Here is a 13,752-nt window from a genome sequence, read left to right as displayed (position 1 = left end):
TCTACAACATGCCCCTTTTTAGACTAGGAACATAAAATTACCCATCAATTCTAAATACCCAATTCTCTAATTGTTAAAAGCTTGTGGGCAGGGACCCTAATCCTTTTAGATACAGTACCACTGGGATCGGATTGGTCATTAGCTCGGCATGATCTCGTCTATTATTTATATGATCATCCATACGAGTGCCAACAAAATGGGGAACGATGCTCATTTTGAAAGGCTGTATTTCTTTCAACACTTAAGTCAATCTTAAAACCCCTTGGGAGGAGGAGACCTGATGGGGACACACCAACCAACTGCCCAGCAGGAGGTTTTTAACCCTCCCAGAACCTGGCGCTGATAGTTTTCAGCTATAAGACACTCAACAAGGTAGAGACTTGGACTAGAGAATGACAACTCCAAGATTCTTAAGGACTGCACAGAAGAAAAATGTAGTACTAGAATAATAAAGATACCTATGTAAATACTATTCTGTATGTAGCTATAAAAAAGAAAGTGAGATTGTATCAGCCGCAGAGGTAAGGCAGAAACAGCTCAGATCTTAACGGGGTTGAACCATCAATCAGCAACACACCAGATGACATTTTTCTGTAAAAAATCACAGCAAAACTAGAACAGATGCAAACCAATCAATTCTGCATACACTCTCTTGTTCTGAAAAGCAAAAAATACCCATGACCTTTACTATCTTTGTGTTTTGCTTTCCTTCTCCCCCTCCTATTCCGTACACCCTCCCCTCCCTTGTATGCTACTGATGCATAATTTATTCTCCTTACTCTGCCCTATCCTTACCGAAAGATGTTGTCAAAAGAAAAACGCTGTTTGTGCTACTGGGCAAGGGATCAACTTTTGAATGCACCAGGCTCAATTATTTGCCATTGGCGTGGTACGCTGTGAATTAAGAGTTACTCCTAAACACTTACCTGGAAAGCTCCCTGATCTCCCACAAGAGATAAGGTGCTCTGTACACTAGCAGATGGGCTTTGGTGGGTTAGGTTTTCTTCTGTATGATGTATCGTTGGCATGAAGGGGCATGCACATCTGTTTGTAGATATCACAGTATTGCAATTTCCATTTTATCATGTTTGGGGCTTTACTTGGGTCACATGATCTTTAGCAGCTAGGATATCCAGCATTCTTTTTTTAAAGGTTGGAGAAAATTTTTTAAGCATTGAATTTTGTCTTAATTTTGTTCTTGTTTTTAATAGCTATTCCTTAGGAAGGTTGGTGTCTCCAGAGAACGTGAAGATATATTAGACCAAGGCATCTTATCCAGTCTACTTCTCATAATTTCACCTTTTTTCTCTGAAATGTGTATAGGCACTATCTAATTAACAGACAAGTAAAAAGGTAATGCACAGATTTATCCATGTAGCAAGCTAATTTTGTCCAAGTTCCTTCTGGTTTGCTAATTCTTAGCTTAGGTTTCTGATTATGCCTCCTCTGGTAGAGACACAACTGCATTTGTAAAGGTTGGAAAAAATGTTCTGGTGATTAATCTGTAACTTGAAATTCAACTATTTCTGACTCTACCACCAACTCACTGGGTAATTCCCAGAAGCAATTGGAAAGGTAAGGCCTGCTTCAAACAAATAATACTAACTGCACCAATATCAGATGGCTGTGGGAAACACATGTGAAACTGTTTACAGAAAATAAAAGGCAGCACATTTGAATCCTTGACTCCTGTTTATCTACCTTAACTGATGATGCTACAAAACTTGCTTCAATTTTAAACAAGTGTCTTAAGATCTTTACTACAAGCATAAAAAAGAAAAATACGGTTACTACTTTAAAAAAAAAATCTTTAAAAAGCAAACTTTTCTAAAACCCTAGGTTTTAAAAGATTTCCTGCAGTGTCACTGACCAAGTAGATGTCTGTCTAGTCAATGTTTCTTTCAACATGTTTTTACAAATTCTGAAATTAAACCTACTTTTGGCAATCAAAAGATGACATGAACAATATAACCGGTCCATTTAAGATTTTAAAGGAAGTGTTGCTTTCCAGAGCTGCTTGCCTTTTCCTTTGCAAACTGAGTGACTAAAAAAGAATTAGAACAAAATTCATAGCTACGTAGGGCCTCCTACTACACTCTAACCTTTAGCATCTGCACTGCTTGCTTCTGGTAAAATGTTAATAAAAAGAGAAAATGCCATAATATCAAGGAAGTTTACCTGGTTCAGTGATGCTGATTTTTAACAAGGAGGAAACGCCTCGAATGACTATGCAGATAAAGATTTGCCAATGCATTGATTTTAAAAAGCTTCTTAAGCTTGTAGTTGTCGAAGTGTGCAGACTATTTCTTCAAAAAGGAAACGTCTGTCCCTCATTTTCTTAAACAATGGAATTCTTCCAATAGTCCAGACAGAAACATTTCAGCAAGACCTATGGTCAGCTGTAATGTTTACAATAAGTAAAAAACACCAACTCTGATACCTCCCGGATCCGCTCCTTGACAACAGCTACGTAATCCAAGCAATCATTTGATATTCTGGATGCTTTCATTTTAATACTTGCTATGACAACACTACCTTTACATTTTCTTTACTGTGAAGGCACTCTGTTATTTGAGAGTGTGTACTTACTTGAAACACTCATCTTCCAGAACTATTAAGATCAACAAGCCCATTATAGGGTAATCTTCTCTATCATCTATATAAGAAATCTGAAACCTGGTGGGTTTGTTGACTTGACAACCCTTTGTATCACTCAGCATTGACATCAGACTACAAGACCAAAGACTCTGGCTCTTTGGGAGCATGTAAGATCAAAATCCTTTTCGACAAAATGGTAAAAGTCTTTACTCCGGCCTCAGGAAACAGTGCATTGCAGAAGAGGAAGGCTAGCCAGACCTTTATGGAAAAGGACAGAAATACAAGACCGTGGTTTTCATTCCTGGCTCTGCCAGAACCTAGCTCACCTGTGGAGATACTGAACAGCGCGTATTATTTCTGATCATCAAGTCCTTCATTTGTAAATCTAGAGTGATGATATCCACAAATACACAATTAATGTGTCAAGCATTTTGATACCTAACATAGAAGTAATTATGGAGGTGGCACAACATCATACTAAAAGAAAAAGTTATATAAACCTCATATATCTTTGCCCATAAAGTTTTATTCTATTTTGTTGCTGGTTTTTTAAGAAAATTTATGAAAAAAGTTTTTTAAGAAAATTTATGAAAAAAAAGTTCTATTCATCAACAATTTTGACAACACTTGGTGTGCATTTCCTCACTGCTGATCCTTCAGAGTGTAGGAGACATTGAAGACAGCTGCTAAAACTGCAGTCATCCAGGTCTCTGCTGAGCAACCACTGCCACTACAGGTGGCACGGACTGCGAGTCCAGCTCTGAAATTTGCTGCAAGATGAATCGTAGACATAAGCAATTTAGAGATGCTGATATGGGGAGACTACAGGTCTCCTTTAACCCATTCCTCAAATCTTCTCCCAGTTACAAGGAGAGGGAATGCAGCACAAAGGGACTTTCTCCTCCTAACAGCACTACATATAGCTAACAGTAGGTTTAAGCAGGTGCTGCCTAGGCTCAGAATGAGTTGTCAATATCTGAGCTTATTAACAGGAGCCTCTTTAATACAATTGCAGATGAACTAATGAGGACAAATACTGGAAGGAAGAGAATCACAAATGTTTGAGGTGGAAATGGACCTCTGGAGGTCATCTGGCCCAACCTGCCTGCTCAAGCAGGGCTACCTCGAGCTGGTTGCCCAGGACCATGTACAGATGGCTTTTGAATGTCTCAAAGGGTGAAGACTCCGCAACCTCCCTGGGCAACCTGGGCCAGTGCTCAGTCACGCTCACAGTAAAGAAGTTTCTCCTTATGTTCAGATGGAGCCTCCTGTGTGCCCATTGCCTCTGCTTTTGTCACTGAGCACCACTGAGAAAAGCCTGGCTCTGTCTTCTTTACAGCCTCCCACCAGGTATTTATACACATAGGTAAGATCCCCCGGAGCCTTCTCTGCTCCAGGCTAAAGATCTCCAGCTCTCTCAGCCTTTCCCCACAGGAAAGATGCTCCAGTCCCTTCACTTTCTCACTGGCCCTTTGCTGGACCTCTGCAGTATGTCCATGTCTCTCATACTGGGGAGCCCAGAACTAGACCCAGTAATCCAGACGTGGTCTCACCAGTGCTGAGTAGAGGGGAAGGATCCCCTCCCTCAACCTGCTGGCAACCGTCCTCCTAATGCAGGAGGATGATGCCACTGGCCTTCTACGCAGCAAGGCCCAAGGCTGTCTCATGTTCAGCATGGTGTCCTCCAGACCTTCAGGTCCTTTTCTGCAAAGCTGCATTCCAGTCAGTCACCTCTAGGGTGCTAGAATCTAGTGTGTCAACTAGCCCATTCTAACCACGTCTCCCATTCTCGAGCAAAACCAGCATTTTCAAGCCACAGAGATTTCTTAATTCAGCCCTGACGTCCCTCTCTTCCCAGCTGGGAGACAGCAGTGTAACTGCTGCATATGACAACGGAAGGGTCACGCCATAGAGCTCCCACGTACCTGGGACCTGTGGGGCCGTGTGCGAATCATCAAAAGCAGCTCAATTTTTGCCTTTGTATATTGATCTACTTTATTCCCATTGTTTGAAAATGAAATTCACTTTCGATTCAGTGCCTCCTAAGATTCAGATCAATACAGTACTGCCATTAGAAACTATTTATTTGGTCACATATGGGTCATAAAAATAAAGACCAGACAGTGCAAAGACAGCACAGTGCACAAAAACAATCCTAACTTAGTTTCAAATGTTATCAGTTTTCTATATACTACTTTTTAACATATCTGAACATTTCTCAGGCACTTCATACAGGCACTGTGTAGGAATAAGCAGATTTCAGGGATACTTCAGCTGTTCACTCTCCTTGGAAGAAACCAAAGGAGGCTATGTCCACCTCTTATTTAACGATTAAGTTTAGTTATTCCAATTATCCTGATTAAGATGGGGAGGTTATCTGAATTTACAGGTAATACTGTTGCTTCACAACGATCTCTCACTGAATCCCTTCATTTTCAGAAGTAACACACGAAGAAAATTTCTGTCAATGTCTACGCGTACACTCTCCATTACAAAAGTGAATCTGTTTAAACATGCTAATTCTAAGTGAACCGACACCGCCCTTCTTGGCACCTCTGACATTTATGCCAATGAGCAATAGAAGCAGGAAAACTGATGATCTCCCATCCCATAAGAAACAAGGAATAACCATGAGACACACGAAAACAGCTACTTTCATCATCATAAGATGCAATTAACTCAGTTCAGTATAAACCCTCAGGCACGGAAGAATAAAACAAAGTTATTATGATAAAATGAAAACAAACCACAAAGAGATGTTAATCCCTTCATATAAAGGATATTAGTGAAAAAAACCCCCATGAGACAGCACTGCTTTTTAATGCTACAGAAACACCTTCCACGCATTTGCTGTCATAACTTGGCTCAGTTATATTACTCAGTTCTGTTAAGGTCTACATTAAAAACCAGCAACCATATAACATTTAAGTAAAGCTAAATTGGTGAAGTTTAAATACCCCCCCGAAGAAAAACCCCACAGCTGGATTGAAGTCAACTGTATTTTCTCACAATACTTTTCAACGGTCACCATCAATTGAACACAATTTTGGAATTTGGAGGGTTTGATTACCATGTTACTAGATCATTCCACTTAACACAAAGAAAATCACTTCCCCATTTATTAAATAAGGTTGCTTACACGGGCAGTTAGTTCTCACACAGCAAGTTCTACTGCAAAGTCTGCCAAAACCCGAAACCCACCTACAAAAAAAACCAAACCCAAAACAAACAAAGAAAAAAAAAAAATCCCACACCAACAGAAAATTAAACTGACTTAGTAACTTCCCTGTCACCATATCCTTTTCACCTCCAAGAAAATCTAAAAAGATATTGGCAGAAGAAGTAAAGGAACGGGCCTCCTGTCGCCAGGTACGGCAGAAAACTGGAAGGACCCAAAAGGTACCTGCCACGGGGCTCAGCAGGTCTGGCTGGAACGGGAGGTACCTGGGGCTATGAGGCCTCCTCAAAACTGCCAACAAAAACGACTCCTCGTAAATCAAGAGTGATCAAGCTAAGCTGCTATCTGCAAAGGCATCCCCAGAGCTGTGCAATTGCAAGTAGGTTTGCGCTACATAATGAAGGATATCATACAGAGACAAGGTGACAGCGAAGGGGTAACCTTGACTTAGCTTTTCCTCTTCCGTTTTTTTCCTCTTGGCTTTCCAGACAAGATACTTCTCATAACATTTTGTTACTTCATTATATGTATATTTGCCTGAGGTGAAGGAGAGGCTCCAACTTGTGGTTAAATAACATCAATCACAAATGTGATTACAAGAGGCTGGTCAATAGTAAAAGGGGAAAAAAAAGTTCTGTCGGACTCTCATTGTGCAAAAGAGTCAACGGGCAAGGAGCAGCAAGCAGGGACTGAAATACAGGACAGAGAAAATCTGAAGTGGGAGAGAGAGAAACAGATTGAAACAGAAGGGACAGAAAGGAAGACAAGGAGAGGTGGTGAGATGGAAAGGACCAAGAAGTAGTAAAACAAGGTAAAGGATGGGAGACAAGAGAAGTACCAGATAGATTGTATTTAGTTCTCATTGACTCATAAAAGGAAGCTATAAATCAAACATCTTCATTTAAATCGATGAAAATCAGTTTGAAAGAAAATCCAGATTAGTTTAATGTTACGCAGGCTATGGAACTTTCTAAAATCTAGTTATAGCTATTAGATAGGTAAAAGGGGGTTTGTCCTTTTTCAGTATTATAAAAATATACTAGACTATTAAAATAGTCCTACCATTTCAAGAATTCTGGAACTCCTACAATACACAGCTGATGTAGATTAAAATTTAAACTTCTTAAAGTTGCTTATCTACTGTGGATTTATTTAAGTGGGTATTGGCTTTCTTGGATACTACCGCTCACATCTTATACTTAATTACCACAGCTAGAAAGCAAGATTGAAGAAAACATTGCATGCACTGCAATACTCTCTCTAATCTGGATACTTACAGGTATTACTGAAAAGAATACAGATAACAAATGCTCAGCCTTGTTTTCATTACTCTGTCTGACAAGCTTTACTGTATCCGGCATTATACTTCGCCATCGCGTTTCTTAATAGGCACTTTCAGATCTCGTTTGGTTATAATGTGCAATTCCTTATCTATTTGACCTTAGTTCATTTGTGCTTAACCGACAGGGATTTAACAGTGTATTTGCCCCTTTTACCACCACGTACAATTGTTAACTTGCAAATTGAGGGAAATTTTCATCAAAAGATCTACTTAAAAGTGTATGAATGGGTGTCAGAGAATACTGCAAATAAAGATAGCTTCTTACTACTTCTGAATCTACATTTCTGTAACATCACACATTCATTTATACATCCATTTCTGTCCACTTATACATAACATCCCTATTTCCATGTAGATAATATTTATGAGTTGCATACTGTTTATATTTTTTCTATTTTCAGAGGGTATTCCTTCTGGAATACTTAGTAGCCTTTAGGTATCCATGGGTTAAAAGACTAATAGCCTGTATTATTTCAGATCACTTGGCTCAAAAATGAGGTCCATCCAAGTTTTAGAGTGTTCAACATGGAAAGTTCAATTTAGAAGGTAAAAAGCTTATTATGTTCTTTTTCATTGGCAAAGTGGTATTTAGTACTGTTTTAAAACTAAATGCCATATAGGTTGATAAGAATGTCCATATCATCACTTTCAAGGAGCATATAGCATGGTCAGAGGATTAAATAAGTCCCAAAGAACATCACATGCTTCTCAAATACATTCTTTACCCAGCAGCAAAGAAAGGACTAAACTACAAGGACAAAACTATTTTACAAAAGTTATTCTTATTCCTGACAAATGTATGCAAGTTAATGTCAAAAAAAGAAGTACCAAACAGAACAGCTAATACCCTTTCCTTAAAATATGATGTGCATCTAAATTTAGACACCACCACCACCAAACAACCCTCCGTACCAAATCTGTGTAATCTGGACTCTTCTCACATAGATTATGGCAGAGCGGCCAAACCTTACTTTGGAAGTGCCAAAAGATCCAAAAGGCAGGTGTACCTGATGTAGTAATCCATCTAAATGACTTTATTCTTACAAAAACCAGACTAATTAGCTTAACAGGCCGAACAATCGTTGATCAGGGCATTAGTGATACTGAGTCTTACCAGCACTTTCACCTTCTCAAGATCAGGACAGAAAACTAAATCTGCTGTTACAGAAAAGTGGGTTACAGGCTCTCACCAAGAGATTAAGCAGAGGGAACAGATTAACGTCCCGCTATATAAATGTCTGTCATGCTGGAATATAAAAGATGGAAAACACCGAAAATATATAAAACCAGATCTGATTCTAAACAGAGTATGGTCCAAAGTTTTCCATTAAGTACCTGCAGCTTTTTCTGCAAAGAATCAGTAAGCGTAAACACAGATTGCTATTTATAGGCAAACCAAAAATGTGTGTCCAGGAAACACCTGGAGTCTCTCACTCTCCGGTTCTGCTTAGTACTCTTCTACATGACATTCACCATTTTCTCTTAATCGGAACATATTTTATCTCCAAAGATCACAGAAGTATTTGACTTGACGTGTAGTTTCTTGCAAAGCTTTCAGAAAAGTATGGCATCCTATTAATAATGAAAATTTAAATAAACAATTACAATATAGGTAAGGAACTGTTCATTTAATAGATAATGCTAGTTTCATAATTGAAAAAGCTTCTATCTAACTTTTTTTAACCCCACTAAATCTCTCTGCACATTGTTGGTCTTAAAAACATGCAGTGTGACCATGGCTCAATCAGCAGTTAACAACATTAAAGTTCACAGCCCGCTATTTTCAGTTCAGCCTTGCTTTGTGTCATAGGGAAAAAGAGAAAATATAGAAGTTCAGCCTGAAGACAGATTTTAAAATTATCTCTACAGTTTTCTTGCAGCTAAATTTGGGGTTTAAACGCAAGCGGTAGAAAAATGATCTAAAAGTTCTGCCTAATCTGAGCAGCAGTGTCAGTTACAAATCAAAAAAAGCGAAATTTCAGTGATACGAAAATTAACAAGTGTGGGAAAAGTACGATTCCAGGTTTAAAACTCCAGGGATTTATCAAATTATTTAATTCACCTTATGTTACTTCATATCCTTTGTCTTTAAAGAGCTCATCACAAATCAAAGCGGTGGGGAGAAAGAGAAGAACCACACATTTAGTACTCCTGATTTCAGCCTCAAAGCTGACTTAAACCCCGAAGAGGGCAGGCGGTGTTTCCACCTTTCCCCGGATAACACGCACAAAAACTGCAGGTTCGTGATGGCCAGGGGACGTGTTAACTGAGCGTATTTATCCCTTCTCCATGAAGCACATTTTAGGATGGGCTACAAAGAGGAAGAAAACAAGCCACCACGATCCAGCCGTGACTCAAAACTTTGGTTTATGAGAAAAAGGATTGCAATCTGATAGCACTGATTGTCCCTAATTCTCAGGCCCATCATATAATTAATCAATCCACATTTCAGATTGTAATTGCATTTGTGAGAAACTATTACTCTTTGCAGTGAAAATAACTCAATTGGAATTTAAAAAGTGAAAAAGGCACATCATCAAATTAAAGTATTTCCTTTTCACACTATTTGTTAAACCAGGCTTTTTCACTTCTAAGCATAGAATTTCTTGTAATTCTTCCTGATCTACCCTCTCTCGCTTGTACATCCTTTAACATATAAACCCAAAATACTAATGTATAAAATACTAACTTAAGTATTTGTCATTCCATTTGCAAATCACACAATCGCCTATCATTCTTAGTCATCCCAGATATGTCACGTATTGTAGCTTGGTAGAAGAAATATACATAATGCATAAAACTTCAAACGAAATAGCTTTTGCTTTGGATTGTTTTTCCCCGCACACCATTCCGAGAAAGCAATATAACACACTACAAAAGAGCAATACATTAAATTTGCAGAGGGGTCTTTTATTTGTCTTTGAAATTATTCATTATGAACAAATGCTCCAAGAGCAGACCTCATCAATAATTGAAAGAATGAGAGGAGGAACCTTGCAAGAGAGAAATAAACAGTATCGCGGAAACCGCTGAAGAAAAATAAGGAAGAAAACGCTCACAAACTACGCTGGTAGGGGTTAGGGTAACGTTCCCACTCATCACTGATGCTGCGAGGACCACCAGGTGAAGTAGGAAAGCAGGCATGGTGGTCAGAGTTGGGAGAGGTCTCTTATCCTCACGAAATAATACAAAACTGATAACCAACACAAAAATGTTACACTCAAAGTACACTGAGCACACACTTTAAATACAGACTGAAGTGTGTTATTCTCACTGCAGCTGCAAAGTAAATGCAGTTTTCAAAGGTTTCAAGGTTGCATTTTTCACACTTATTTCTTCGTGGATTACCTAGAAACACGTCAATGATGCTGCAGAGTTGTTTTTTGAGAAGACAAGCATGGTCTTTCTGGATATCTTTAAAAACACCCAACAAAAAAGCAGACAAACAAACAAACCCTAAAGTATTTAACTGTTAATTTGTAGGCCAATAATTCTTCATGCTTCGTTAGGCTTACTACTTATTTTACAGCTGGCTCCCGGAGAGAGGAGGAGAGAATCTCTTACAAACAGACAGGCAACAATTACAGCTCGAGCACTGTGAACACATGAGACTGCACGGCACTTACCACCCATCACTTCAAAGAGAAAGGGAGAAAGCCAAGTAGGGGATTCATTCCAGCTAGCTGAAATAAAATGGAAGTAACAGCACCCTTTGAACCCAGGAATTGTCTAAAACTCGCACTTTAAGAAGCTTTTAACACTAGAGGGAGTAACCAAGGGGTGACTGAAGTCACTAAAGGTACTGCCCGGGGTTCTGGTATTACTTTTTTTTTTCAGCAAAACTGCTAAAGTTTTTCAAGACCTCATGGGGTGTGTGTGTATCACGAATAATGAAAAGCAATCTTTCAACGCTTAGTGACGTAATTGCCATTATGGAAAAGCGTGCATCTCCAATCTGCACGGCCACTCAGAAAAACCTGAGGTCAATAACTGGGAGAAGCGCGTTTTATACTTCAGAACCAATTTTGTGAGGCCAAGCGATGACAATTTAACCTTAAGAAGAAATCGTAATCCTATTTGAAATTAAGGGGATCAAAGACACCGAGCATCACTTCGAGTCAAAGGGCAGGTTAACCTCTGCCTCAATTAGCCATCCGCTTCTCAAATATCACAATATTATAGCACATAGCAATCGCACTGTATGTGGCTCAAGGCTGCTCCTCCCTTCGGCTATGCATCCCCACACGCTCCCTTAAGCCAATACCAGCACTTATCTGATCATATGCTGAACTGATCCAGGCCACAGCTACCCCAGAGGAAAATATATCATTAATTTCCATCCAGGTCAGCTCCCTGATGTCTCTTCCTGGCTGCTCGCACGAGCTCCAGTAGCAGTGGAAAAGCAGAGGAGGTAGGAACGGTCAGTCGGGGCAGGCGAGAGGTCAGGACTGCTGCCCCCCCAATTTACATCAGCTCAAGCTATCAAGGAGCTCTCTATCTATCGCCTCTGCAAAAAGCAGCAGTTCTGTGCCACATAATATGACATGTTGGACAAAGTGTAAAGATCCTTTGCAACTGAAAGCACTGGGAAGAACACTTAGCACAGAAGCTGCTTCCCGAAACGAGTGCTCAGGCAGGACCCGCCACGATTCATTAGTAGGTTTGACATCGAATCTCCCCGTTACCTGTGTATCTGCCACATTCCTTCTATCACTCCAAAAAATAAAATAAGATCCAAAGAATTCCATCTTATGAAGCACGGAAGGAATGGTCATCTGTAGGCAATAAAGGGTTCGGGTTTGCCTGACTCTTGGTAGCTGATTACAACTATTAAACATTGGTAACGAGTTTTACGTGCCTCCTACCTTCACACAGCGCGCTCTGTAACAACTCTTCTTTCACTAGTTAGCTCTTTACTCAAGAAAGTTGTCTGCATCTCTAGCAATCAATACTGGTTTATTTTCTTCCCTTCAACAGCTTTAAATGCATTTCAGTATTATCTCAGACAACGGTATTTCTAATGGATTTCAAAACATAGTGATAACATACTGGGGTATTTCTTCATTTTGAAAATGTATTGAAACAAAGATACTTCAAGCTTTAAAAAAAAAATTGACATGGTAACCAGTCAGGCACATAAGATCAAAACTTGGCCCGGAGACTCCACTGCCAGGTAACCGAAGCCAAAAATAGAAAGCTCAGCTACAAAGAAATGGAATCCAGCCAAGTTAATTTTGTACGAAACCACACAAAATAAGGGGGCAATACACCATGAGAGAATTGGATTTCAAATCTCTCGTCTTTTCTGTGAAAGATGTACAATGCTGACAGCACAGATGGCACCGACTCAGTCCTAATCAAAACTAATGAAGTTGAACTTGATACACAACCCTTTAATGAGCACAATGTATTTTTGTTTTCCCATCCATTTGAAAGCAATCACACAGCAATGAAACCGTTAAGCCAGCACATTAAATGCACAATGTATCATAATAGAAGTAGTATTTTGTGAACACCTGAGAAAGTTGTTAGCAAACGATGAGATATATAGATATAATTGAATTGTAGGTGGCTTTCCTGTCCCAGTATAAAGTTTAATTGGTATCACACACTACTAATCTTTAAAGGAAGAAGCCTTGTTCAGTTTTGTTATTTTTAAAAGAAACTTTACAAGGCAACACACTTAAAAAAACCCACCCCACTCATTAGCATTTAAATTCATCTATTGCACATAGCCAGCAAAAATCATGGTAATGAGTTAGATGACATTTCACTTCACTAGCAGCTACAGCATTAAAATCTTCATGCTTGAGGGTCAGAGAGAAACGAGGAAAACACGTGGAATAACCAAACAGACTTACCATGTCTAGATCACTATGTCAGGGCTGCATTCAATTCAAAACTAAAAAGCTTGTATTTTTATTGAGTTGTCTTTATTTCTTTTTTAAATAAGAATATAAAATACTTCGTAATAAGCAATATTAACTACTCACAAGAAGACCAAATTACTGCACAGCTTACAGTAAAAAAAAAAAATAAATCCGTAACAAAACCATACAACAGACTTCAATTGTCAATAAGATGAAGTAAGAAAATTCACCTCCAGCACGGATTACGCACAGTGCATTACGCCTCCATTTCGAGTTATCGCCAGCACCGTGTCTCCCGTTCTACGACATTCTATGAAAACATGGCTGTCCTGCTCGATGCACTGCGGGGAGCAGAGGGAGCCTCTGGCGCACGCAGGGCTGGCACAGCAGCACAGCCGCCGGGCTCAGCACCTGGCAAACACTTGCACACCACCAAAAAGGCAAGAGTAACCCGAAGGTAAGATAAGTTTGCTCGGATAATACAAAACTTAAAATACTTAAGATTATTTTATCTCTCCTTATTCTTCCTTTTCATAGACTCCTTATCAGCCCGAAGCCTGGATTTTCAGCATTGCGTGCATCTGATTGCACAAGTTCCACTGCTTTGGGATCAAATCTTGTTTACAGCTTTCGATACGAATGCCGTCAAACCCAAAATCAACCACACATATCTAGGTTATGCACTGAAAAGCAAGGTTTCATGTGATCTGAGTTGAAAAAAAAAAAACCAAACAACAAACTTCATTATGAAAACAGTAAAATTT

General features: G+C 39.3%; 1 protein-coding gene across 12 annotated transcripts in view; it reads right to left on the bottom strand.

The window, feature by feature from the left end:
* RABGAP1L (RAB GTPase activating protein 1 like) overlaps nucleotides 1–13,752 on the bottom strand; it is a 247,988-nt gene that overhangs the window by 115,887 nt on the left and 118,349 nt on the right. The window contains exon 1 of one of the 12 annotated variants that reach the window (XM_054834164.1): nucleotides 13,219–13,359. The exons of the other annotated variants lie outside the window; for them this stretch is intronic. The gene's annotated coding sequence lies outside the window, so the exon portion shown is untranslated. Of the gene's footprint in view, nucleotides 1–13,218; nucleotides 13,360–13,752 lie in introns of those variants that run through there. 12 annotated transcript variants of the gene reach the window in all.

The sequence above is a fragment of the Grus americana genome, chromosome 8 (genome assembly GCF_028858705.1).
Source record: "Grus americana isolate bGruAme1 chromosome 8, bGruAme1.mat, whole genome shotgun sequence".
Classification (NCBI taxonomy): Eukaryota; Metazoa; Chordata; class Aves; order Gruiformes; family Gruidae; genus Grus; species Grus americana.
The sequence above is the reverse complement of the archived record's forward strand: the minus strand, read 5'-3'. Positions and strand labels throughout refer to the sequence as shown.